Source organism: Patella vulgata, chromosome 4 (genome assembly GCF_932274485.2).
Source record: "Patella vulgata chromosome 4, xgPatVulg1.2, whole genome shotgun sequence".
Taxonomy (NCBI): domain Eukaryota; kingdom Metazoa; phylum Mollusca; class Gastropoda; family Patellidae; genus Patella; species Patella vulgata.
In genome coordinates, this window is record NC_065882.2 from 56,558,637 (window position 1) to 56,564,242 (window position 5,606).

Sequence of the window (5,606 nt, forward strand, 5' to 3'; positions counted from 1 at the left end):
CAGCATTATACATAAATACCTCCACAATTCCCTATGTCCTTCAGCTATTGTCAATGGCAATTAGTCTTAATGTGTGTACTAACAGGGAACTGACTTCATCTATCCAGTCAAATTAATCGATTGTCATTATATATGGTATTTTATGGGTTAATTGTTTAAGGGAAAAAAAACAATGAAAGGATGTGTAAACATTGACTCGGGTTGATAACTCATCATTTATAAATAGATTTCATAATTACCATCAAATATAAAGCTATAGACTTTTGTTCAAACAATTAAGACTCTACAGTAGATAAAAACTGTTGATTTTGATAATTCAATGAGCTGATCTACATTAGGAAATTGTACAACTTACGGTGGTGAACCATGGAATACTATCGCAATTGACGGTGTTAATGGATTCTCCTTTATCGCAAATGTCCACTAAAAGGTGTTATTCATGAATGCAATGTATACAGCATATAATCTGTAATACCAATATTGCTAGCAATCGGTATTTTTGTTACAAAAACCACAGAAAGTGATTAACTGTATGGAATGATTGAAATGCATACAGCTTATAATCTGTAATAACAATATTCCGTTAATCAATCTGTTATGGAAAACGACAGAAGTGTATTTATTTTTAACACAATGAGTTTAACAAATCGGCAAAAAACAAATGCAAATGGATTTCTGTTTTATGAATAATATAAAACAGTTAATACCATGGAATAATCAAAAAGTATCCTTAAACGCATAGCATTCCAAAATGATAGAGAAATATGAACCCATGTATCCTAAAATATCATAACAAAAACAATGGTAATATATCGACCAATTATTGGATATCACCATGTATTTAATAGTTAGGGGATAAGGTTTAATGTTTTGTGAATGGTTATGGGCATTGGAACATAGTGTACAGAAAACATTTTAAATGGTGCGCTACGGAATTGTGTAATATTGTAAATAAAATCCTGCAATCCTTCATGCCTTTACGATTAATTTTAATGTGTTTATGTCATCGCGCTCCACGAAATGAATACCAAGTGATACCTGTTAATTGGAGCAGAACACTTCGTAGCTATACTGGAATTAATAGGTTTTTTTCAAAATTGATAAAAATAAACCTATAGTAGACACATTAGAAAAAACCAATAAAAAAATTAATGCAAACACAATAGAAGCGTTCGATTTTTCTACTTTGTATACTATGCTTCAACATGCAGATCTTAAAGATAAATTAGATTGGTTTGTAGATAAAGCCTTTAATGGAGCTTTCGGGAAAGGCAGAAGATGCTAAATGGATTATAAAACGTCGCAATGCCGACACTGTAGTTTTTGATAAAGAAAAATTTCAAAATAAAATAAAACCAAGTACGAACAATCCAAACCATTAGACAAAGTTCGAAGTCCTAAAAAATGGTATAGGCAAAATAGTGTAATAAGGCAAATAGTGTAATCAGCATATGGACTGTTCACCGTGTACAAAATACATCATACATTTCCTTATTGATAATGCCATATTTGAGGTTGGGGATCAGATAATGCAACAAACCATTGGTTTGCCAATGGGAACTGACCCCGCCCCATTCATGGCAAACGCACATTTATATAAATACGAATTCGACTTTCAAGACCATAAAAGAAAAACAGATTACAAAGTAGCTAAAAGTCTAAACTATACCTTCCGATACATTGATGACATAACACCTATCAATGATAACGGAAATTTCAACAAATATAAAAGTGAAATATATCCTCCTGAACTAATATTAAATAAAGAAAATTCCGGTACTATAAACGTCGAAAGGGTTACCAGGTCATTTCAGGGTTTATAATGGAAATAGCACTAGTAAATGCCCACATTGCATATAAATTAGCTTACCCAGAAAAAAATTTAACCACAAAGCAATTCCGTCTTAAAATTGTTGAAAAACTCATTGGCGAGAGAGGGAATAGTATTAGTAGTACATATAATTATTCAAACAAAAGCGTGAAACGTTTAACCGAGAGACATTTTCCAGCTCAATATGACAATAAAAAGTATAAACCAGATTGTATTGTATGTTCAGACAGGGCAAGTAATAATCGTAAGCAGACCAGGTGGTACTGTAAAAATTGTAATAAAGCTATGTGTGTTGAAATCTGTTTTGAGAGGTATCATTTGCTAGAGAATTATAGAGTTAAATATTAAACAATTAAAATTTCGATGATTAGTAAGAATGTAAATATGTTTACTTTTAAGGATTATATTTTCTTGTTAATAGTAATAGTTTACTAGGCAATTTTAATTGTTATTGATTGAATTGATATTGATATAGGTTAATTGTCAATCTTAATATTTTCAAATAGTATGTGATAAACTAAAAATAATTTAATATTATTTATATTTAATAATTTCTTATTTAATTGTAAATTAAATATATTTATTGTTTGTGTAATGTATATTTAATAATTTGATATATTTAATATATTTAATGTAAGTGTAATGTGTACTATAATTGTAAATTAAACTAAAGATATTTATTGTTAGTGTCATCGTCATGTATAATCATATGGAGAAGCTAATTTAAATTATGTTGTAATTCATGTTGTATTAACCTACAGCACTCTATGTTTGATCCTGTGAATGTGATTTATTAAAGAAAATAATAACTACATTTGGTTTTCTTCAATTACATCATATATACCCTGAAATATGTAAAATTAATTGGAAATCAAGCGTCATAATTTTGATACTGATAAACTTGGAGGTTTTCGCCATTGATCTATTTATAGCTCAGTGGTTTCCTGCCGACGTGGGGGCGGTTCTTGGATTCGGCACCCGAATATGATTGGTTGGGGACGGGTCGTGCAGTAGACTACAGGATGTGATTGCGTCTACTAATACTATGCTCATTTTATATTCTACATAATATACAAATCAGAAACGTAGGCCTAAATCCAAAATATACAGGTGCGGCCAGTCTGTACTTAATAAAAGACAATATAGTAAAGTTGGGGAATTAGAACACATGAATAGTTGTTATTGTGAACCAGACCGGCTAAATATAATAATTGCATCGCAAAAGGTAAAACGTTAGGTTAGAGCTAAGTCACAAGTGCGATGTCAACCAGATTTTCGCCAATTCTAATTGTGTGACGTCATGTCTCTTCAAATCTATCTAAAGTCTAGAATTTCCCCAAATTCTATGATATAATTGTAAAAAATATTTAGATACAACGGCATTTGAATGTATTAAATAAATAAAAATGATTAACGACGAATGATTTTTAGTTCACAACGGCCAAAAAATGAATATCACGTGAATACGTGAATTTTGCCCGAAGTATCGAAATTATAGCATTTTCTATTGTAATTTTTGGCCTTAAATTTATATTTATGAAAATGGCATTAAATCTAGATCATTTAATTCATTTACCCGAAGTGTCTATCTACCACTGTTTTTTAATGAGATGACTTTAAAATATATAGTCTATTTTACCACTATTGACCACTATGACGTGGGTTTTTTGACGTTATGACGTCAAAACTCTGGGTCACTTAAGAGTTAATGTTATGCCTTTATAAATACACTTACATTGTACGATTTCTTCAACATACCTGTTTTGCATTTCTTGTGTGGGGTATTATATTAATATATTATATATTGTACAATTACATAACTTAATAATTCCGATTAGTCGCTAGAACTTATGGTTTTTAAGCTTTTAACGTTATTTTATCTGGATTATCGCCCTTATTATTGTGATTTTTTTATCACCTTCTAAGATATGATGCCATTCTCTGTCAGCAGACGGCTGTCCCTCGAGAAAGTCGACATTTCCTACTTACTTCTTTGTATTCAGTTTTGTTTTTGATTTTTTTGTGACGATGGAACATGTACCCTATATGTATTGAATACTGAAGCGTTTTCTTTATTGAATTTAAGAGTTTAGACTACTTTTTTATACATTTCACCGATGTGGTTACTTGTTGTATAGTTGAATTTTACTACATATGCTTACATTCGTATTTCGTGTAGCATATAGCAGATCATGACTCATGCTGGCATTACACAATGGGTTCTTTGGGTTGTATTCCTAATTGTTTTCAAATTTGAGTGAAATCTGTATCACTACAGACCCGGGACTGTACAGCGCAGTGGACGCTTACGGCTAGCCCCCGGATCCATTCACTTTTTTTGAATTGTCTGTATGTTTGTGTTTTCCTGAGTATGATGTCCTGTCCGTGTATTTGTTTTTGTATAAATTTTGTGTGCAGCCCCCCTGCACTTACTACTAAGTTATACTCAATTCAAACAATCATTAATGCATTTCAGATTTTATTTTTTAAAGAAGTTTTAGTAACAAATAACGTTAAAAAACACTTTCGGAAGCTAAATCACGTGACATGACGTAAGAGGCGACATAGCCCAGGTTAGGAGCAGAACAGTAGGACGTTAAACCCCATTTCATTTCATTTTCATTTACACTCGTGTAGCAGTCGATGTATATTTCAATTCGGCATCGGCAGAAACTGACAGCTTGTCAGACATTGATTTCGCCCCGAATGTTCTTCCCTATCATAACGGGTCAATTAGAAATGCGAGCAACAGCGCTGACGATGATGGTTCGGAACATTCTATCATTTCTAGCGAAGAAGAACAATCGCTACAGGCTGTGTTCGGATTAGGTCAGAGTATCTTGTCTTATCACTATCAGTATCACAGTCCTTCGATTCTCGATAACCTTTCGCTTCATTTATTGATGTTCACGTTTCATCGGCGAAAATATATCATTAACTATTAATTCCAACAAGTTTACCCTAGCCATAGGGTAATGCGGTAGTATATGCCCTAGCCTACTTTCTTTGTGGTATCTTGATCGACATAATAATATAATTGTCCCCCGCCTTTCGAAGAAAGCAGGGGGCTATTAAAATGGGTTCGTCTGTCTGTCTGCCTGTCCGTCACACTTTTTGGGACACAATAACTCTCCTTCTAATTGAGCTAATTGCTGCTGGCTCTTCTTTTTCTTTTCAGGAAACTTTTGTCTAGGAAGAGTCATAGGTAAGAAAAACCCTAATGGAATGTCTTTAACTTTTAAACACTGAAGTTGTGAACCGTAATATTAAAGGACTTTTAACTAACTTTAAACCAGTCCAGCTATGTGGTTTTTACCGCGAGCAAGCAAGCGGATTCTTTTTCCCCACGCGAACATCGGTCAGCTGGGCCTCCTATTTTAAACTGTTTTTATTATGACAAAAGGAGAAGATGCCCCCCCCCCCTCTCTCTCTCTTTCTCTCTCACTCTCTCTTCTCACTACAGCGATTTTATAAGTGTGTTTTAAAGTGACTTTTTGATATACAAGGACTTTTTAAGGCGACTTTTGATATACACGGACTTTATTATTTGGTGTTTTTACCAACTTCAACCCATTAAGTGTAAATAATTTAATTAAATCAACCGGTCATTAATATCATATTTAATGTAATGGACGTTAAATCTTTAATACACCACAACATATTAACTCTTTAATTTATATAACGCGTCGTGATTTGCTGTGCGGATTTTATCGATCTGATACAAACAGTTAGCTGGATATAAAAAAAAAAACGTGAGGGGTTTATATAGTCCAAT